Genomic DNA, 15,424 nt, shown 5'->3' with positions numbered 1-15,424 from the left:
TTAAGTCTCACCTGGGGGCTCGGCCCTGTGGCCCGGGTGCGCTCCCTGGCTGCCCTCGGGCGGCGGCCGCGGGAACCCGGGTGGCCGCTCCGCCCCGCCCCGCCCCGCCCCTGTCGGACCTGGACCTGTTGCTGCCGCCTGAACAACCTGGGCCTGAGGTCGCCTGAAAGAAGAGGGCCCCTCTGAGTGGCCACCCTCGCTACCGAAAGGGCCTGAAAAGCTCCTTCTTGCTATTGGTTTTCCCCGAACAGCTTCAAGGTATTAGATTAGAGTTCAGCTTCAAGTCCCTAAACTCTAATCCGAGGCTGTGTATAGACATGGCCCAGTCTAGTGGAGGCAGGAGAGCAGGTGCGGGTTCCAGGACCGGGGATAGTGGCTGGCACTGGACGGAGCTCAGCATCTAGGCGTTCAGTGAGCGAGGGCCCTACTGAGGAGGCACCAACCGAGGCAACTGGCTACAGTCCCTCAAGGAAGCAGCCAGAAAAGCAAAAAACCTCTCAGCAGCCTTGGCTCCACCGTTTCCAAATAATCTACTCTGTTCTCCATGTCCACTTCTCTGGGCCGTGGGGACTGGCTTTGTGTCCAGATGGAGTGGGAATAGGGGTGGGAGAGGAAGGACAGCACTAGCCCTGTACCCCCCATTCTCTAAGGGGGAAACATTTTTATGAAGTAATTTCCTGACATAGCCCTGTTAATCAGTGGCCAGGCAAGTACATGTCAAAGGGGTGGGGTGGAGGGGCTGGAGAACCAGGTAAGGGCAGTTTCCCCAGACCCCCAAATCTGGAGGTCCTGGTTCCTGGATTAGTGCAGCAGCCCCCACTTATGCAGGTGGCAGTGGTTAAGACAGCTGGCCTCCAACATGGCTAACCATGTTTTGAGTCTCCGACCTGTCACCTTGCTTTCTCACTTTCCCTCTCCCTCTCTGTTTCTCTCTGGCCAACTCTAAAAAATAAAATATAAGGGACCAGCAGTTAGCATAATGGCTATGTCGCTGGATTCCCATGTCATTGACTGCGGTTCAAGTCCTGGACCCAGCCGCTTTAACTCACGCCGGGCACGTGTGCATGCGTGCCCAAGATCCCAAGAGGAGAATGGAGGAGTAGGGATTGCGGCATGGCCATCCCCCCTGAGGGGTGATTTCTCACTTTCTGTCTCTCTGTCTGTCTGGTGAGCGCACGCGCCCTATAGCAGAAAACCTCTCCATAAAAAGAAAAAAATATATATGTATATAAAATAAAATAATGGGGGCCAGCAGATGGCACAGTGGTTAAAGGCTCAGGACTCCTACGTGGCTGACTGCAGGTCAAGTCCTTGACGTGGCAGGCATATGGCTGACCACAGTTCAAGTCCTGGACCTGGCAGCTTGCTTTCTCACTTTCCTTCTCTCTTTCTCACTCTGTCCCTCTCCATTCAAAATTAAATAAATAAAGTTAAATAAAATAATTCTTTAAAAATAAATATAATGACAATGAATACAATTCAAATTTTAAAAAGTCATCCTGTTGTGAGGTTTGAGTAAAATTTATGCATGTCCTGCAGGGGAAGCCCCTCAGCCAAGGCCTGGCTCATCACTGGGAGTTATTATCACCACCACCAGGGGCAACTCACCAATCCTAAAAAACCTCAAGCAGGCCCAGCCACTGTGGCTCAAAGGTAGCACAAGTGCCCGGCAAGGCTACAGACTATATGACTAACTGACCGCGGTTCAGAGTCCCCGGCTGAGCTGACATAGGGAAAGGAGCTGGAGGGCTAGAGAAAGGGGATGGCAGAGTGCCGAGACCCTGTGGAGAGTACCTCTCTCTCCCCCTCTCTCCGTGTCTGTCTCTCTCGTGCATATGCTCTTTATCACTAAAATAAATAAATAAATAAAATTCTGGAGGCCAGCAAGTGGTGTAGCGGTTACATCACTGGACTCCCACATGGTAGACCCCAGTTCGAGTCCCAGACCTGGTGGTTTGAAACTCACACCAGGTACAAGTGCGTGCATGCCTGAGACCCTGGGAGGAGAATGAAGGAGAAAGGACTGTGGTGTGGCTACCCCCCCGGGGGGTGATTTCTCACTTTCCCTCTGTTTCTGTCCCTCTCTCTCTGGTGAGCACATACCCTAAGACAAAAACCTCAAAAAAAAAAAAAAAATCTCAAGAGGGCAGCGATTCTACAGGCCTCGGCCCACCTAGCCACCCGACAATCATTGCTCACTCCATTGCTTGCGCAGTGACACGCAACAGGGCACACGCTGACTCGGGGTGGCCCAGCTTCTCTTTGGCCTACTGACTATCTGAGCAGCTTCCTCCTGACTGAAAGCTGTACCCTCTGGCGCCCCTACGAAGCTAATCCCCTCTAACCTTTCGCTCCTCCACTGTGAATGCTCGGTAAACAGGTGCTCACCCTGCTCTGCGCCAGCTCTCCCTAGACTGCAGCCTCTCATGTTTCACTTGACCCCTGTCTTCCCAGGTCTTTCCAGAGCGTCCCGATGACAGTAACAAAGTCACCTTCCCTGACTGCACTCTACGAGGACCTCCCACGTGAAAAGCAGGCGCAGCGTCCCAGCTTGGTCCGGAGACCACCTCCTCTCCTGCCCCAGAGTTTATTTCCTTGGTCCGCAGTGGCTGGTTCCACTCCCCCCACAATGCGAGATGGCCTGAGCCCGCTGGAGAAGAGCTGCCAGACACCCTTCAAGACTCCAAGAGGAGGCCAAGCTGGTCTTTCGACCTTTGCCTCTTCTCTCTGAGAGCAGTGGCCGAGTTCTGGGGGTATCGCCCAAGGTGGCACAGCAGTGGCCTAGGAGAAGATGAACTTGGCATGATCACTCCCTATGCTTCCCCCTCCCACCACCCTCTCTCCCGCTCTCCCCCACCACGCCCTACACACACACACCCGCCAGAGCCCTCCTTACCAAGAAACAAAGGGAGTTTACAAGATGGGTGCCTCTTGTGCCCCAGGAACAGAGATGGTGAGAGGAGGTTGGGGCCGTTGGTTCTGCCTGCTGGAACTGGGCGCGGTTGTGAACCCAGAGTGGGGGCCACAGTACCCCTGGCATCCTGAGCTGGATGACCCCTTGTTGTCGGACTGTCCGGGCACTGTGAGTGGGTAAGCAGCTCTCCGGCTGCTACTCACCAAATGCAAGTGTCGGGGGCACCCCTGGGCTGGGGCCACGAACATTACCTCCAGGGCTGGCCTTTTAAGGGAGCTGAATCCCACATGGCTGACCACAGCTTAAATCTCAGCCCCAGGAGCCTGTAAAACACCAGGAGCATGCTTGAAGGAGGGAGAAATGAAGAAGGGATTGTGACGCGACCCTGCCTCATTGTGGGGTGCTATTTCTAGTCTACAGAGTTTGGCAGGTGGTGGGGTGTTCGGTGCTTGCAGTAGTGGGACGACACGGAGTAGGGATAGGCCAGACCTGCGTTTCCCACATCTGACCAGGAGTTTCCTAGAAGCCAAGAGGAAGCTGGAAGAGGGCTGGACTCAAGCAGCCTTGAAGGGGCACCACCCGAGAAGGTGGCCAAGGAGGCAAGGGAACCCCAGTCCAGAAGCTGAATGACGCTCCTCTGGAGGTAAGCATGGGGTCCAGATGCCGGCCTGCAAGTGCATCATAAAGGGGCTCCTAGAGAAACCCCCAAATACCTGAATCTGGAGGAGGCAAAGGCAGAAGGATAAGGGAGAAAGGGGAGCCCTTCCCCCATCACCTCCTATGCTGCAGGGAGGGGGAGGCATGGGATTAAGAAAGATTGAGGCTGGGATTTACAGACCTGTTGTGTCAGATGGTGGCCTGAAAAAGATACACCCACACCCTAACCCCCAGGACCTATAACTGTGACCTTTTCTGAAAAAGGGACTTTGCAGATGTAATTAAATTAAAGATCACGCCATGAGGGCACCCTGGATATCTAGCAAGGCCGCCCGTCCAATACCCTTATAAGAGAGACCCAGAGGGGCCAGCAGATAGGGTAATGGCTATGTCTCTGGACTCCCATGTAGTCCACCGCGGTTCGAGTCCCAGACCTGGTGGCTTAATCTCCTGCCGGGCGCGTGTGCATACATGCCCAAGATCCTGAGAGGAGAATGGAGGAGAAGGGATTGTGGCGTGATCATCCCCCCGGGGGGTGATTTCTCACTTTCTGTCTCTATGTCTCTCTCTGTCTTTCTGGTGAGTGCATGCGCCCTATAGCAAAAACCTCTCCAGAAATAAAAAAGAGAGACCCAGAGAAGAGGGAAGGCCACGCAAAGATGGAGGAAGGGTCAGAGCGATGCAGCCACAAACCAAGGAACACCTGGAGCCTCCCGAAGCCAGGAGAGGCAGGAAGGACTGATTTCCTCCCAGAGCCGTCAGAGGGAGCATAGCCCTGCTGACACCTGATCGCAGACACCTTCCTGCCAGAACTGTGGGAAGAGACATTAATTTTGTCTTAAGGATTATTCATTTAGTTTTATTTGTTATTATTGGTTTTTCAAACTTTGCTATAGGGCACACATGCTGAGCAGAGAGAGAAAGGGAAAGTGAGAAAGCTAGCTCTCAGGTGCAGGACTCATCCGCAGTCAGCCATGCAGGGGTCTGGCACCTTAACCATCACTCCACCTGCTGGCCACAATTAATTTTATTTTAAACCACCCAGTTCGTGGCAATTTGTTGGGGCAGCCCCAGGAAACTAATATAATAAAGAACTAGAATTTGATTTAGAGTGGAGAAAAATCTTCAGTTTTCTGTCTTTCTGACACTTCCATGTGATAGATTTGGGCAGCAAACTCAAAGGTTGAGTTTCAAGAGTGCAGAACTTCAGAGGGTGGGACGGTGCCCAGTAAGGAGCCTCAGGAGACTTGGTGCCTTGAATTAGACATGGATCCTGCTCTGACTTCAACTATGGGTATTTCCCATCGTTCCAGCTACTTGAGAGACTGAGACAAAAGCCAGCTGGACAATATGCAAAACCTTCCTTAAAGAGGTGGGTGTGGGGACCAGCAGTTGGCATAACAGCTATGTTGCTGGACTCCCATGTAGCCGACTGCGGTTCGAGTCCCAGACCTGTTGGCTTGTGATTCACCCTGGGTGCGTGTGCATGCATGCCCAAGATCCAGAGAGGAGAATGGAGGAGAAGGGATTGAGGCATGGCCGGGGGGTGATTTCTCGCTTCCTGTCTCTCTCTCTCAGTGAGCACACTACAACAAAACACTCAAAAATAAATAAATAAGTAAATAGCCAATAAGAAGACATGGGGTCCAGCAGGTGGCATGGTGGCATGGTGGCTGAGGTGCTGGACTGAGGTGTTGCACGCACATGGCTGAGCGTGGTTCATATCCTGGATATGGCAACTTGCTTTCTCTTTATCTCTCTGGCCGGGGAGTGCATGTCCCCTATAGCAAATTTAAAATAATAATAATAATAAGTAAAATTAAATAAATAATTTTTGAGAGGTTTTTGCTATCGGGTACATGTGCTCACCAGAGAGAAACAGAGAGACAGAGAGACAGAAGGTGAGAAATCATCCCCCAAGGGGGATGGCCACGCCGCAATCCCTTCTCCATTCTCCTCTCGGGATCTTGGGCATGCATGCACACGTGCCCGGTGTGAGTTTAACCCACCGGGTCTGAGACTCGACCCGCAGTCGACTACATGGGAGGTCAGCAACATAGCCATTACGCTAACTGCTGCTCCCAATAATTCTTTAAAAAATAAAAATAAGAAGACGGTCCTTTGTAAACAGTGTAAAGTTAATGTCAAGGAGCAGGGCATCTACACATATGCCCAGCATGTTTTTCAGGTTTTTTTTGAGAGGTTTTTGCTATCGGGTACATGTGCTCACCAGAGAGAAACAGAGAGACAGAGAGACAGAAGGTGAGAAATCAGCCCCCAGGGGGCATGGCCATGCCGCAATCCCTTCTCCTCCGTTCTCCTCTCGGAATATTGGGCATGCACACACATGCACCCAGTGTGAGTTTGAAGCCGCCGGGTCTGGGACTTAAACCACAGTCGACTACGTGGGAGTCCAACAATGTAACCATTACACCATCTGCTGGTCTCCATGCCTGACATGTTTTTCAAACCACCAGGGCAGAGATCCGAACCACGGTTGACCACATAGGATCTAGCTCCCTCTGCAGAGTGCTTAACGACTACACTGTGGGCCAGCCTAAGGATGTCTGTCTTCTTTTTTTAAAAAAAATAATTATTTACTTTATTTTTATTTATTCATTCATTTATTTTAATTTGACCAGAGAGAGATACACAGAGAGAGAGAGAGAAAGAAAGTGAGAAAGCAAGCCACCAGGTCCGGGACTTGAACCATGATTGGCCACATAGGAGTGTCCAGCACCTTAACCACCACACCACCTGCTGGTCCCAAGGATGTCTGTCTTCTATAGAACCTGAGACAAGGGTGAGTAGATATCGGCTTACGCTGATTCCTCCCACTGCTGGGCCCCCTGGCTGACTGGAGACTATGGACAGAATGCGTCCTCATCGTAGAGTTCATGTATTTCCAAGTGCTGCCGATGTATAGAGACTCATGTCCTTAGGCCCTTGACGTGCTTTCTTCATGTGCCCAGAGACACACTGGCAGAAATTAGCAGTGAAAGCTCAGACTCCCTCCTCCTCGCTTCCAAGCAGCTGAGTGCTTTGGGCCCAATAAGCCACAGCTCCCTCTGCACATTTCCTGTGATACATCGCACAGACACGATGGGACAGTCAAAGAGGAAACTCGGCAATCTGTTCTCATTTCAGAAAGCCAGATGGAAGCCACGCATTTATATACTTGCAGCTCCACTGACTCATACCTTGAGTGTCTTTTCATTTATTTATCTGGGCGGGGTCTCCTTGTCCCAATCCTCCTGCCTCAGCCTCCCTGTTGGGGCTACAAGCATGCCCCCCCATGCCCAGTTCTTTTTTAAACAGGCCTCAAACATACCTCTCAGATTCTCTCTCTTCTCTATATTTTTTAGAGGTTTTTTGCCTTAGGGCACATGTGCACACTGGACAGAGAGAGAGAGAGAGACCAAGGCTGAGAGCGAAAGTGAGAAATTACCCCCTCCCCCGAGGGAATGGTCAAGCTGCAATCCCTTCTCCTCCATTCTCTTCCCAGGATCTTGGGCATGCACACGCTCATGGTTGGAGTGAGTTTCAAGCCACCAGGGACTCAAACCATGGTCAGCCATGTGGGACTCCAGCAATGTAACTGCTATACCATCTGCTGGTCCCAGCTCCCAGGATTCTCTCAATGCCAGGAGACCCATGTGTGGGTGACTCCTGTCCACACTGCCTGTAGTGTCATGGTGCTGTGTGACAGAAGTCACCTGGCTTGTCGTAAGAACACAGTTTCTCCACATTGTTGGCCAGCTTGTTGCCCAGGCCAGCCTTGGGCTCACAGTCCACCCGCCTCAGCCTCCTGAGTAGCTGGAATTATAGGCTCACACCACTGTGCCTGGCCTTTCAAGTGTCTTCATCTGGGGCCGAAATGATTTCATCTCAGGGGGATGACGATGGGTACCCCGTGCTGACTAGGCCTCCTGCCTATCGACTGTGTATTCATACGGCTACAAGGCTACATGGCTTAAGCATTGTCTATAGACTAGCCACTGTGTCAAGCTCTGGGGATTCAAAGAAGAAAGGATAGTTCTTGTCCTCATGGAATCTCTGGCTTGGAAGGTGGACAATAAAAACAAGAAGACAGTCCTTTACAAAGAGCATAAAATTGCTGTAGAGGAGCTGTGTTCCCACGACGAGCCAGGCGATTCCCATTCACACGGCACAATGAAGCTGTAGGCGGTGTGGACGGGAGCCTCTCACTCAGGGGTCCCTGTAGTAAGAACACCCAAGGAGTGTGTTTGAGGCTGCACTTTCTACTCTGCAGGACCGAACCAGATTGGAGTAGGGATGATAGGGAGTCCCATAATCTCCTAAAGGAGCTGGGGTTCAGACTTTCCTCTTCGGAAGATTGGAGGTGGGGAGCAAGCAGTGTAGACAAGTTGGTATAAAGTAGCAGGACACCCCAGGAGTCTCTGAGTCTCCTTAATGGTCCAGGTTCACAGTGGCTGGCACCTCTTTCACCATATCATCAGGTGGGAGACCCAGAAACCCTCACTCCTGGTTTCCAGAAATGCCTGTCCCAGGTAGGATTGGAGCAGTGGAGTAGGTAGCCCTGGACGTTTGGCAAAGACCCTCCATCACTATGGATCTAGGTGTGGGTGAAATGAAGGGGAACTGACCCCACCTTTCCTACTCTGAAATTCCAGGAGGTTGGCACAGCTAGAGTTCCCATGGCTTTTCTCCTCCCTAGCCCACTTTCCTTTTATAAACATTTTATTATGTATTTATTTCAATGTCAGAGGGCATGTACACACACAGGAGAAGGGGAGAGAGAGGGAGAGCGAGAGAGAGGGAGAGGTCCCCTAACGGGACCTGGTCATGCTGCAATCCTTTTTCTTCCAATTCTCCATTCTGTTTCACGAGCACATGTATCAGATGTGCTCTTCAAGCCTCCAGGGCCAGGACCCCAACCCAGGTTGGCCATGTGGGATCCACTTCCTCTACGTAGCACCTACCTGCTGCACTCTAGTCCTGGCCCCTAATAGACTTTAATTTTAGATTTAGTTTTAGATTTACAGAGAAAGTGAGCCAATAACACAGAGTCTCCATACCCGCCCCGCCCCCCCATGCGCCCGCACGTGCCTGCGCACACACGGTCATGTTGCAATCCCTTCTCTTTCATCTCTCCTCCCCTTGGGATTTTGGGCACATATGCATGAGCACCCAGCGTGTTTCTCAAGCCGCTGGGTCAGGCACTGAAACTGCCCAGTTGCATATGAAAACCAGCCACCTGAACCCTGGTTCTGGGACCAATGCGTGTAACCAAGATACGACACAACCTCTCACTGTGGGTGACTCCCCGTTAAGTCCCCACTGGGCACCTCCTCATTAGGCCCTTGGTCAGCCCATCGATCTTTTTCTAAGCCCCTGGCATTTTCACTATTTCTCCTCTGGACTTCTAGCTTCTGCATAGTCCAGGACTAGGTCCTGAAAGACAGGTTTTAGAAACGCTAAAATGGGCTGGGCGGGGTCTCCTTGTCCCAATCCTCCTGCCTCAGCCTCCCTGTTGGGGCTACAAGCATGCCCCCCCATGCCCAGTTCTTTTTTAAACAGGCCTCAAACATACCTCTCAGATTCTCTCTCTTCTCTATATTTTTTAGAGGTTTTTTGCCTTAGGGCACATGTGCACACTGGACAGAGAGAGAGAGAGAGACCAAGGCTGAGAGCGAAAGTGAGAAATTACCCCCTCCCCCGAGGGAATGGTCAAGCTGCAATCCCTTCTCCTCCATTCTCTTCCCAGGATCTTGGGCATGCACACGCTCATGGTTGGAGTGAGTTTCAAGCCACCAGGGACTCAAACCATGGTCAGCCATGTGGGACTCCAGCAATGTAACTGCTATACCATCTGCTGGTCCCAGCTCCCAGGATTCTCTCAATGCCAGGAGACCCATGTGTGGGTGACTCCTGTCCACACTGCCTGTAGTGTCATGGTGCTGTGTGACAGAAGTCACCTGGCTTGTCGTAAGAACACAGTTTCTCCACATTGTTGGCCAGCTTGTTGCCCAGGCCAGCCTTGGGCTCACAGTCCACCCGCCTCAGCCTCCTGAGTAGCTGGAATTATAGGCTCACACCACTGTGCCTGGCCTTTCAAGTGTCTTCATCTGGGGCCGAAATGATTTCATCTCAGGGGGATGACGATGGGTACCCCGTGCTGACTAGGCCTCCTGCCTATCGACTGTGTATTCATACGGCTACAAGGCTACATGGCTTAAGCATTTTCTATAGACTAGCCACTGTGTCAAGCTCTGGGGATTCAAAGAAGAAAGGATAGTTCTTGTCCTCATGGAATCTCTGGCTTGGAAGGTGGACAATAAAAACAAGAAGACAGTCCTTTACAAAGAGCATAAAATTGCTGTAGAGGAGCTGTGTTCCCACGACGAGCCAGGCGATTCCCATTCACACGGCACAATGAAGCTGTAGGCGGTGTGGACGGGAGCCTCTCACTCAGGGGTCCCTGTAGTAAGAACACCCAAGGAGTGTGTTTGAGGCTGCACTTTCTACTCTGCAGGACCGAACCAGATTGGAGTAGGGATGATAGGGAGTCCCATAATCTCCTAAAGGAGCTGGGGTTCAGACTTTCCTCTTCGGAAGATTGGAGGTGGGGAGCAAGCAGTGTAGACAAGTTGGTATAAAGTAGCAGGACACCCCAGGAGTCTCTGAGTCTCCTTAATGGTCCAGGTTCACAGTGGCTGGCACCTCTTTCACCATATCATCAGGTGGGAGACCCAGAAACCCTCACTCCTGGTTTCCAGAAATGCCTGTCCCAGGTAGGATTGGAGCAGTGGAGTAGGTAGCCCTGGACGTTTGGCAAAGACCCTCCATCACTATGGATCTAGGTGTGGGTGAAATGAAGGGGAACTGACCCCACCTTTCCTACTCTGAAATTCCAGGAGGTTGGCACAGCTAGAGTTCCCATGGCTTTTCTCCTCCCTAGCCCACTTTCCTTTTATAAACATTTTATTATGTATTTATTTCAATGTCAGAGGGCATGTACACACACAGGAGAAGGGGAGAGAGAGGGAGAGCGAGAGAGAGGGAGAGGTCCCCTAACGGGACCTGGTCATGCTGCAATCCTTTTTCTTCCAATTCTCCATTCTGTTTCACGAGCACATGTATCAGATGTGCTCTTCAAGCCTCCAGGGCCAGGACCCCAACCCAGGTTGGCCATGTGGGATCCACTTCCTCTACGTAGCACCTACCTGCTGCACTCTAGTCCTGGCCCCTAATAGACTTTAATTTTAGATTTAGTTTTAGATTTACAGAGAAAGTGAGCCAATAACACAGAGTCTCCATACCCGCCCCGCCCCCCCATGCGCCCGCACGTGCCTGCGCACACACGGTCATGTTGCAATCCCTTCTCTTTCATCTCTCCTCCCCTTGGGATTTTGGGCACATATGCATGAGCACCCAGCGTGTTTCTCAAGCCGCTGGGTCAGGCACTGAAACTGCCCAGTTGCATATGAAAACCAGCCACCTGAACCCTGGTTCTGGGACCAATGCGTGTAACCAAGATACGACACAACCTCTCACTGTGGGTGACTCCCCGTTAAGTCCCCACTGGGCACCTCCTCATTAGGCCCTTGGTCAGCCCATCGATCTTTTTCTAAGCCCCTGGCATTTTCACTATTTCTCCTCTGGACTTCTAGCTTCTGCATAGTCCAGGACTAGGTCCTGAAAGACAGGTTTTAGAAACGCTAAAATGGGAGAACCAGAAGTTAGTGTAATGGCTATGCCGCTGGACTCCCACGTAGTTGACTGCGGTTCGCGTCCCGAACCCGGTGGCTTGGAACTCACACCGGGCGCGTGTGTGTGCGTGTCCAAGGTCCCGAGAATGGAGGAGAAGGGATTGCGGCATGACCATCCCCCCTGGGGGGTGATTTCTTGTTTTCTGTCTCTATGTCTCTCTCTGTCTGTCTGGCGAGCGCACGCTCCTTATAGCAAAAAACCTCTCCCAAAAAAAAGAAAGAAATGCTAAAATGGAAGCTGTTGGGAAGGGTGGCAGTGACGGAGTCCTCAGCAAATGGCAGATCACAGCCTTCCCACCTTTGTCTGCTCTGGTGGCTGAATGCACCAGGAGGTCACCCAGGGAGCCATTTATAAGGCGGAGAGTGGGAAGCAGAAGAGTGAAGCCGAGCCCTGGAGGGCTGGGGAAGGGGGAGGCAAAGGAACCGTACTCACTCACTAGGGCTGCCTGAGTAAAGCACCCAGACAGAGGTGGCTCCAACAACAGAATCGTATTGGCTCACAATTCCGGAAGTTGGAGTTTGAGATTAAGGTGTCAGCAGGTTGGTTTCTTCTGAGGTCTTGGTCTTTGGCGTGTGGATGGCTTTCTCCCTGTTCTCTGTGTGTGGGTCTCCCTGTTCTCTGTGTGTGGGTCCCCCTGTTCTCTTGTGTGGGGATCTCCCTGTTCTCTGTGTGTGTGGGTCTCCCTGTTCTCTTGTGTGTGGATCTCCCTGTTCTCTTGTGTGTGGGTCTCCCTGTTCTCTCTGTGTGTGGGTCTCCCTGTTCTCTCTGTGTGTGGGGGTCTCCCTGTTCTCTATGTGTGGGTCTCCCTGTTCTCTCTGTGTGTGGGGATCTCCCTGTTCTCTGTGTGTGTGGGTCTCCCTCTTCTCTCTGTATGTGGGTCTCCCTGTTCTCTGTGTGTGGGGATCCCTGTTCTCTGTGTGTGTGTGGATCTTCCTGTTCTCTGTGTGTGTGTGTGGGGGGTCTCCCTGTTCTCTATGTGTGGGGGTCTCCCTGTTCTCTCTGTGTGTGGGTCTCCCTGTTCTCTGTGTGTGGGGCTCTCCCTGTTCTCTCTGTGTGTGGGTCTCCCTGTTCTCTCTGTGTGTGGGTCTATGTCTTAACCTTATAGGGACACCAGCCATGCTGGATTTAGGCCTGCCCTGATGACCTCATTTTAACCTCTTTAAGGATCTCACCTCCTAATACAGTTACACTCTAAGGTACTGGGATGTAGGACTTCCACATTATGGGGGGGGGGGGGGGGGGGGGGGGGGGGGCCCCTGCCTGTAATTGCATCCCAAGGCAATGAACAGGTTGGATTTGTGTGAGGTCCAAATTGCTATTAGAAAATGTTTAAGACATACCAAAAGGTATAATGAATAGTATAAAAAAAAGTACCCACTGCCAGCTTGAGAAATAAAACATTTTGGGACCAGCAGTTAGCGTAATGGCTATGTCGCTGGACTCCCACGCAGTCGACTGCAGTTCGTGTCCTGGACCTGGTGGTTTAAAACTCACGCCGGGCGCGTGTGCGTGCGTGCCCAAGATCCCGAGAGGAGAATGGAGGAGAAGGGATTGTGGCGTGAACATCCCCCCGGGGGGTGATTTCTTACTTTCTGTCTCTCTGTCTGGTGAGCATACACGCCCTATAGCAAAAACCTCTCAAAAAAGAAAAAAAGAAATAAAACATTTCCAACACAAGGGAAGCCCCTTGTGTAACCATCCCATCCTTTTTTAAAAAACAAACAAACAAATAAAAACTAATTAATTCATTTTATGAAAAAGAGAGAGACAGCATCCATAATAGGATCTTCATGCCACAATCCACCTCCAGCCTCAGCCAGTCAGGACACAGGCACTTGTGTGCGCACGCAGCACAATGTTATGTAATTGCCACCTCTCTCTAGTTTCTTTTTCTTTTTTTGGAGAGGTTTTTGCTATAGGACACATGCACTCGCCAAACAGACAGAGAGACAGAGAGACAGAAAGCGAGAAATCACCCCCCAGGGGGATGGCCACACCGCAATCCCTTCTCCATTCTCCTCTCAGGATCTTGGGCACGCACGCACACGCACCTGGCGTGAGTTTAAGCCACCGGGTCTGGGACTCGAACTGCGGTTGACTACGTGGGAGTCCAGAGACATAGCCATTACGCTAACTGCTGGTCCCACCTCTCTCTAATTTCAAAACTCTTCCATCACTTTATAAAATGGTTACTTTTTTTCTTTTTTTAGAGAGAGAGATTTTTGCTATAGGGTGCATGTGCTTGCCAGAGAGACAGAGAGAGAAAGCAAGAAATCAGCCCCCACCCCGGGAGGAATGGCCATGCTGCAATCCCTTTTCCTACAGTCTCCTCTCGGCATCTTGGGTATGCACACACACACGCCTGGAGTAGAGATAAGTTTTATACAAACAATTAGATGTATACATCAAAATACGATAACTACTATGGAAGAAAATAAGGACAGCCAAGAAACATGGGGGCGGTACTCAGGAAGGCACCCTGATACGGTGACATCTGGATGAAAGAAGGCTACAGCAAGAATGTTGCAGCAGGAAGACCAGCCCATAACGCCGTGGTTAAGTGCTGCGCAGAGAAAACCCGATCCCACACAGCTGACCAGGGTTCGAGTTCCAGCTTGATAAAACACTGTGCCCAGTAACCTAACAGGATGAAAAATTAGAGGGACAAAGATTACAGTGTGACCAGGCTCTGTCTGGGGGTACTTTCTCTCTCTCTCTTTCTCTCTCTCTCTCTCTCCTTGTTTCATGTTTGTGTATGCACCCTCTGGCATAAAGAAAAAAGAAAAGTAAAGGATATTCCAGTATGGAAGGAGCATCAAGTGCCAGAACCTGAGCTGAGAGGGCTGGAGAAACAGCAATGAGTTTAGTGGGGCTGGAGGGAGGTGATGAGGGGGAAGCGGCTGTTAGCAAACTCTCAACACTGCTCTCACTTCCCTCCTCTCCCCTGCACACCCTCTCTAGGCCACTGTCCGGTATCAGCCTAAATTGAGCTGCCTCGCTCTTTTTTAAAAGGCTTCCAGGCAGTCCACTATATGGACTTAGTGCAATTTATTTAACTAGTTGCAGAGTTTTCCTTTCCCCTCTTCTTTTTCTTTTCTTTTTTTCTTTTGGTGCCATGAGGTATGAATTAAGAATCAAGAGTGGTTGGAGTGGGCTACAAAAGGAGGAAAAATAAAGAACAAGTCTGCTCTTAACAGTTGCAAAGCCCACACACCAACGTTTAGATTTAAAAATTACACATTTAAAAAGATCAATTAAATTGATGAACTGTTTAGTAAAATGTGCACTGTTCTCCTTGACAGATACACCTTCATAACGACCCAGAAGGCCAGATTGAAATACAGGATTTCAAACTCCAGGGTTCGATATCCAATCTACAGCGTATCCTCTCCTTTTCCTATTCCAGCTTCATCCCGCACTGAGAAGACCCCTTACATGGGTCTGGACATCTTGGTCTGTCAAGTTTCCTTCCATGCTTCCCTTGGGCCTAAGGATACATACGAGGATGGACTCAAAAGAGAGTCCCACGTAGGCCCTACAAGGAGGCTGGAGTCGTCTGGGCAAGAAATTGCAAGGCCTGCGGCATTCAGACTGTGGGCCAGAGGATGGAAGCTAGGATAGGCTCTGTGGGCGGGACCCCTTGATTCGACAGAATTCCCTGTCTCTTGTGGGGATATAGCTGCAGTTGAGTCAGAGCAGGATCCCATGAAGCTTAAGACCCAGGGTAAGGACTCCTCTTGCCCAAGTCTAAGGCTGCTGCTGCTGCAAACGGAAAACGGAACACAGCCTTGTCTGCCTGGGGAAGACACTAGCAGCATGGGCAGGACGTAGCAGAGAGCGGGGCCCAAGCTGAGCAAGTAACAGGAAGTCATAAAGCCACGAGCTCTATCCAAGGCATGCCCAGTCAGTGCTGGCCGAAGGGAAAAATCTGATCCTAACAGGGAAAGAAACCTCAGCTCTTACCTGCTCATTACAATAACGGCTACGGAGACCACAAGGAGAAAGTATAAACAAGGAAGCTGACACAAACAATGAAACCATCCTCTCTCCTGTTACTCAGTGAACATCATTGTAAAGTCTCCTGACCTCCTGCAAGAT

At 51.0% G+C, this 15,424-nt stretch overlaps 1 protein-coding gene and 1 long non-coding RNA gene across 2 annotated transcripts in view; one reads left to right on the top strand and one right to left on the bottom strand.

Annotated features, from left to right (window-relative positions):
- Positions 1-32, bottom strand: part of RPH3AL (rabphilin 3A like (without C2 domains)) — a 171,638-nt gene extending 171,606 nt beyond the window's left edge. The window contains exon 1 of the mRNA XM_014583844.2: positions 12-32. The gene's annotated coding sequence lies outside the window, so the exon portion shown is untranslated. The remainder of the gene's footprint in view (positions 1-11) is intronic.
- Positions 33-175: 143 nt separating this feature from the next.
- Positions 176-14,651, top strand: LOC102486462 (uncharacterized). The gene is made up of 3 exons (XR_337239.2): positions 176-258; positions 2,455-3,557; positions 14,629-14,651. It is a non-coding gene; the product is annotated as an uncharacterized LOC102486462 (long non-coding RNA).
- Positions 14,652-15,424: the final 773 nt, after the last annotated feature.

This window comes from Tupaia chinensis, unplaced genomic scaffold (genome assembly GCF_000334495.1).
Source record: "Tupaia chinensis unplaced genomic scaffold, TupChi_1.0 Scaffold144899_1, whole genome shotgun sequence".
Taxonomy (NCBI): domain Eukaryota; kingdom Metazoa; phylum Chordata; class Mammalia; order Scandentia; family Tupaiidae; genus Tupaia; species Tupaia belangeri.
Note: the sequence above shows the minus strand (reverse complement) of the source record. Positions and strands in the feature narration are given on the sequence as shown.